Below are 7,485 nucleotides of genomic sequence, written 5' to 3'. Positions count from 1 at the left end.
TTAACATAGCCATCATTGGTAGGCCCGATTGAAATCAACAAGTACCGACACGTTTATGGCTCAACCTGGATCTGCCTGATTATCGGTTGAGTTTGACACGTTTATTAACGAATGTTTATAGTGCAGGTTGCTAACCCATTGGGTGTCTGATCAAATCGACAAGTCGGGCTCGATCGAGCCTACCAATGCGGACTTATAATTGACACCCCTAGGTATGGGTATGGGTACAAGTGTGGGTGGTTCAAAAAACCTACTTTTTACTAGGGATACGTTAGTCATGTACCCTTCCCATACAAAGAGACATTTGTATATGTATGGGTTGGGTACTTATACAGATATACCTATTCGTATACAGAGGCATACCCTCTATAAATATATAACACTAGTCTCTATTTACGTGTAACAAAAATCCTAACGTATATTGACTCTGCAAGGAATACGTATTTCTATTCGCTAAAGTGCTATGTTTACTATTTTCTACCTCTGTCCACAGTTTTCCTTTGAGTTTCTAAGTATTACCTTCGGACATATCTGTTGTAATCGATTATTGGAGTGCATCTTAATCGATTTAAGAGTTGTTTTATTTTGAAATGATAACGTACGGTCAACCCGATTGCACAAAAATATATGAGGCGTTCAAATACCTTAAAGAGAGTATACATATTATGCGACTCAACTCTACTTAAATTGGACGATTTCTGCTACTGTTTCAGAGTATCAATTGAACAAGTAAATCAACTTCTACTTGGAATTATATTTTCATTCATATAACTTTCTTAAAGTCTTAGGCTCCGTTTGGTATCGTTTCTGTTCCAGAAACTCCGTTTCGTGTCAGAAACGGAAATTTCAGTTTCTGTGTCAAAACGCCGTTTTTAAACGATTTAAGGCTGTTTGGTGAATCTGTTTCTAGAACAGTTTCAGAACCAAGAAACGACATTTCTGCCGTTTTGGTAATACTTGTTTCAGAAACGGTTTTTTTTTTTTCTTTTCTTTTAAGTCAATAATTACAAAAATAACATTAAAATACTATAAGCATATAAATTTTTTTAGGACAATAAAATATTACACACCAATGAAAAAAAAAAACATGGTTTCCAAAAGATGAATAAAAGACAGTATTAACAATGCCTTGTGCAAGTTAACTATTACATAATTCCCCAAATTTTCACTTTTTTTCCAAGTCTAAAGACTTGAATGCATGGAGGATGTCTTTCATCTTTTTTGTTTGGTCCTCTAATCCTTTAAGTGTCCCTTCCAGATATCCTTTCATGTACTCGTTCGAAACGGAAAGTGGTATGGATGATGTTGATGTTGAGCTTGAGTTTTCTGAACATAATGTATGTTATATGGTAGAGATATATGTTTCATCTTTCAACCATACAAACATACCACATCCACGGTCATTAGCCTATATCAAATAATAGATGTGATTAGGGTCATTGAAATTTAACATCGAATTAAACAAAAATCATAAATTATCTATAGGTATAGGTCAATCGTAGAAATAAATTACCCCAGTTGAACTTGGGCAACATAGAAAATACTGTCCCTTGTTTGGACCTTTCGTCACAGTTCGTACTTTGCATTGACCTTTACCACATCTACATAGATGTAGTTGGTCCACCCACATGAAAAAATTACATGAATTTTCACACTTGAAAAATTCTCTTCCAATATTTTTACCCGACTTTGTTGTATATTTACCACAACTCTTTCCACAAATTTCACAAGTTGCTATCATGAGTGGGGGCATAGAAGAAGTCATCTGTAATAGAAATTTATTTATCAAAAAAGTTAATATAGCATCCAAATATATGACATTCATAATAATATATCAACTTGTACCACATATATAAATGTACCATAAAACAAGTACTACGTGGGTTGAAACATCAATTTAGGTTTTTAGTTTTGGCAAAATAGTTATCGGTCTTAGTTTTCAACTAGTTCTGGCATCCTTTGCTGTATAGCCATTGCATTTGTAATTCTTAGCCTAGTGGCATTCATCTCTTTTGCCCGATTTCGTTGACTTGATTGTATTGTAGAATGATCAACGAAATCTTCATGTGGCAGATTCAAGTTATCTTCTGCAACTTTTAAATCATCGATCATCCCCACGAATTCTGCATCAGCAATATACTCTTCTCGAATATAATTGTGTAGCCCACAACATGCCAGTACGATTGATGCCTGAGCTTCCACTGGGAACTGATGCATTAGCCTTAAAATTTTAAATTTGTTCTTCAATACCCCAAATGTGCGTTCAATGACATTCCGAAGTGATGAATTCCTATAATTGAACAACTCTTTCGCTGTTCTTGGGGATCTTCTACCCCCTTTATAGTCCGGTAGATGGTATCTCTCACCCCTAAATGGTGTCAAAAATCCAAATTGGCTAGCATACCCAGAGTCGACAACATAATACTTTCCTACAGACAAAAAATAATATATATTATTACATATACACTCAAATGAAAATCTAATATAATAGTATAAAGTTAATACCTGGAGGTGGATGTGGAAAACTCAATCGAGGATCACTTCTTGCCTGTTCAAGTACGCGACAGTCATTTGCACTACCTTCCCATCCCGCATGTACATATGTGAATCGCATGTCAAATGAACATGCACACATCACATTTTGAGTTGTGATCCCCTTCCGATTCCTATATCGAATTTGATCCTCTCTTGGAACTACCGCATGGATATGAGTACCATCTATGGCGCCAATGCAATGCTATGACATATATTGACAATTAAATGGCCAGTACATATAAGAATATAAATATTCATATCTTGAGTTACAAACATGTATCATATTAACATATTTACCTTGAAAAAAGGATAGTATTTTGGGTTCTGTGCAATCTCTATCGGTATCATATTGACGTCTGGCGGTCTGATTTTCTCCTTAGCCAGGCGTTGCATTGCAATCAAGACAACATTGAATGTTCGACTAACTGTTTCTCCTGAGTGGTTGAAATGATTTTGGGTGTCCCTATTACTTGAACCCTTCCCAACAATCCATAGGAACATTCCAAGCTGTTCATCCACTCGGATGTTGGTCGTATCTTTCAACCACCCCCTATGTCTAACATAGTCACATAGGTTGAGGAAGACATGACGTTCCATCCTAAACTCTTCATAGCATCTGTTGGCATGCCCATTCAATACCTCATGCATCATGACAACACCTGAAAATGCATTATCCCTATATGGTTCCCGAATATATACAGCATCACTCAATAATTCCATTCCCATGTGAATGATCGTATATTCTTCATCACTAGAAGTTTCACATAATGCATTTGACATAACTGCAATAAATAAACAATTACTACACAATTGGAAACAAATAACTGTAAAACATAACACGATGACACATCGTCTCAACCCAAAACACATGTTCAACATTACACACATCAATAATATAAAAAAAAAAACTATGCATAAATAAAAGCCAAGTCATGCAATGTATCTCCAAAAGTAAAATTACACACATCAAAAGTAGATTCTGGAATCCAAAATTATCAAAAGTAGCATTCAAACACAACCTCAACTACTCAAAGGCATCTAAAAGCCAAATCCTCTTCACAGGCTCTGCACAGACAAACAACTCCCTCCAACTAGGATCAGTACGCATACGACTGGTGGCCTTCAAATATATCTCCTTTGATATATCCGGTATGGAGGATATCACCGCCTCACATGCACTCACACTGAAATCTCGAGGACAAGATGCACCTACCCCACCACGAACAGGAGATGTAACAGAAGTACTGGATGCTTTCTCAATTTTCATGGATAAATACTTCCCATACAAGTCCTTCACGTGTCTATCTCCCTTATTGGCGCTCTTTTTTCTTCGTCCCGTAGGTGTCCTATCAAGACTTCGTTTTGTGGTGGTCTGAGTTGGAGTATGAGTATCCTCATGAAAGGGGTCATTCATGCTTATATGCACCGGGGTACTGGGGGAGTGAGAGACTTGCTCAATATCAACTGTATTAACAGCTTCGATGCCATCCAAATCTTGAGCACTATCAACCCCTAAGTTACCTGTAGCATATGCATCCCCAAATACCATGCTCAAATCTGGCCAATTGTTTAGTCCATACTTCTTGTATTTCAACCAACCTGGATTTGCCTGCATAAGCAGTAATTGTATCACGTATATGTACTACTCATTGTAATCTAATTTTTAAATAATTCAACTAGCTAGTGAAATCTAGGGTACCTGTATTGCCCTATCCCATATGGACTCATCATCAATTGTGACTGCTTTTGTCATTGAGTTCCACCCAAATCCAGTTGTGTCAAGCAGTCTCTTGAACTGTTGATACTCTTGTTTCAACTTGTTCATCTTATTGCGTAACTGTTCTCTCCCGACTGGACGATTTAAAGCCTGTTGAAATTGCTTTGTAATGTTCTCCCATCCAGTTTTGTTAAATGAATTACCGGATTTGTGACCATTTTTTACAGCTTCTTTCATTGCTTCAATGAAAACAGTGGTCTCAAATTCTGACCACTTAATGGCAGGGATACTACTTCCAAACATAATATCTAGACATTATAAGTTAGTGTAAAAGTTAGCATACTGTGACAAAAAAAGACTGAACACTAAAAAAATAAATAACAAAGATTATCTTGGAGAGAGATAATGGAAAGACCAATAAAACCAAGCAAGGTAACAAAGAAATCAAGCATAGGAAAATAACAAAGATATCAAGCATAGGAAAATAATAAAGAAATCAAACGTAGGAAAATAGTAAAGGAGGCAGTTGTACTTCAACCTCTAGCATGGCAGTGATTTACTTGTAAGAGTGTCTTTATGTGCCATAGGGAAAGAATCAAAGGGCATGGTTTTGGTCGGTATCATTTTGTCTCAATACCAATCAATGTTAATTGTACAACTATTAGTGGAAGTTGAAGTTGGGTCCCTATTTATTACTCTGAAATAGGCCATTGGTTTATAGCAAACCAAAAAATACTGAAAACTGTTCAAGGACCATTGGGCACTCGGAAGGCAAAATAGTTTTATTAATTCCTCAGGGTGTTGTAAGTAGGGGCAGCATATTTTTCTTTTGTTACCAACCTCAGACTTCTCTCTGTTTGACATAATGTGGAGATGATTTGTGTTTCTGTTTTGACAGGTATCAATTGCTATGAAGTTTTATGAGGGATCGGTTGGAGACAAAATGGCTCGTCTTAAAGGAAGCAAACTTCCATTGCCTGATGTTTTGCAGTGAGTCAGGGCGTTTGCAAAACAATAATATGCTAATGGTTCTATCCTTTATGATGCATATAGTTGTAAATATGGAGCTGCTTAACTGTCTTTCTATTTATGCTGATATTCACAGGTATGGGATTGACTTGGCTCAGGGAGTGTCCCCTCTATCTGTCGCCGACTGTCGGGAACGAAGGTTGGAGGAAGAAGAAGAACGAGAAGAACGAGACCTGAGATGGGTTTTTCGGAAGGAGGGAAGTGGGTTCTGGCTTCTCTCCTCGCTGCTCTCCTCTCTCTGTCACCGACCGTCGGGAACGAAGGTTGGAGGAAGAAGAAGAACGAGAAGAATGGAGACCTGAGATGGGTTTTTCGGAAGCAGGGAAGTGGGTTTTGGCTTCTCTCCTCGCTGCTCTCCTCTCTCTGTCGCCAACAATCAGGAACGAAGGTTGGAGGAAGAAGAAGAACGAGAAGAACGAGACCTGAGATGGGTTTTTCGGAAGGAGGGAAGTGGGTTCTGGCTTCTCTCCTCTCTCTGTCGCGGACCGTCGGGAATGATTGTTTCAACTATATTAATTTGAAACGAAACCCACCGACAGAACAGCCTCCGGGGTGTTTCGTCAAATCACTGATTTTTCGTTTTTTATGTACTTTGAGTTTCAAAAAAACAGGAACGGAGCTTTATAGAACCAAACGGTTTTTTGCGTTTTTTGGTTCTATTAACACTCAAAAACGCTATAAACGTTTTTTATGAACACTACCAAACGGCCTCTTGTATCCATTGGTTGGAACTTTTACTTACATCTTATCCTCCTCTTCGTTTCGCTATAGCTGAACCCCCAAATTTGAAACCAAAACCTGTAACTCACTCACCTTCTTCTTCATAAACTTTCTTCCCCTTTCTCCTTGCTGAACCGCAAACCTGAAACCCATCCTTATTCATTTCTTTGTGGCTGAAATCCATTTCCAGCCCATTTCCATCTTCCCTTCTTCTATTTCATGTTTTTCCTTTTTTGTGTTTTTGTTGTTGTTTCATTAATTTATTGGTTATCATCTAAGACCTGTAATGTATACCCCCCAACCCTATCATTATATTTTTATTTTGCGTGATTTTTTCCCTATTTTACCTTTTGTCTTGCTTCAATTAACACCTTCTGGGGGATTCCATCTGAAACCCTAGGGCCTTTCCACCGACAGGATGACATGTTTTGGAGAATCAAGGTCCACTATAATCCAGCCCCTGGGATCAAGGGCTGAAATCGATTGGTTTTGTTTCTTAAGTTTGAATCGCAGTACAACCATGAGGCCTCTAGTTCGTGAGGATGGTGCTCTATTTGGTTTGATGGGCTTGTGGGGCCTTAGTTATTCATCTCATTTTAGTTTACAGTTTATCAAATGGTTTGAGGTTTTCACTCCAGATTCTTACCTTGTACATAAATAGGGGATTTTGTAGGGGTGTCAATCGGTCGGGCCGGTCCGGTTTCGGTCGGTCTTAATCGGGCTTGAAGACTTTTAAAGGTTGCACCATGTCCACCCATTTAACTAATCGGGCTTAGTTAGTGAGGGCATGGTACACTTTATATTCGGTCGGTCGGTCTCGGGCTATAATCGAGCTATTAAAATCGAGCCTTAATCGGGTTTTAGTCGGGCTTTAACTGGGCCACGGACATGTTTAATGTTAAACGGGCGTAATCGATTTTTAAACGGGCCTTCTTTAATTGTTGAGTTTAATTGTATTACTTCTTTAAATAGAGATGAATCTAGTCTCTTCCAAGTCACATATTTAAAAACATCACAAAAAATCCAAAGCATTGATCCAACATCCTCATAATTAAATTATTTAGAAACATCATAAAAAATCCTAAATCCTTATCCTGTCCAAGCATCCAACAATTAAAATATTTAGAATCATAAAAAGTCCTAAATCCTTGTCCAAGCATCTCATAATTAAAATATTTATAATCATAGAAAGTCCTAAATCCTTATCCAAGCATCCCACAATTAACATATTTAGAGGAATCTACTCTCTTCCAAGTCACCTATTTAAAAACATCACAAAAAATCCAAAGCATTGATCCAACATCCTCATAATTAAATTATTTAGAAACATCATAAAAAATCCTAAATCCTCATCCTGTCCAAGCATCCCACAATTAAAATATTTAGAATCATAAAAAGTCATAAATCCTTGTCCAAGCATCTCATAATTAAAACATTTAGAATCATAAAAAGTCCTAAATTCTTATCCAAGCATCTCACAATTA

The sequence above is a fragment of the Macadamia integrifolia genome, unplaced genomic scaffold (genome assembly GCF_013358625.1).
Source record: "Macadamia integrifolia cultivar HAES 741 unplaced genomic scaffold, SCU_Mint_v3 scaffold_128A, whole genome shotgun sequence".
Lineage (NCBI taxonomy): Eukaryota > Viridiplantae > Streptophyta > Magnoliopsida > Proteales > Proteaceae > Macadamia > Macadamia integrifolia.
This window is presented reverse-complemented; position numbering follows the sequence as displayed.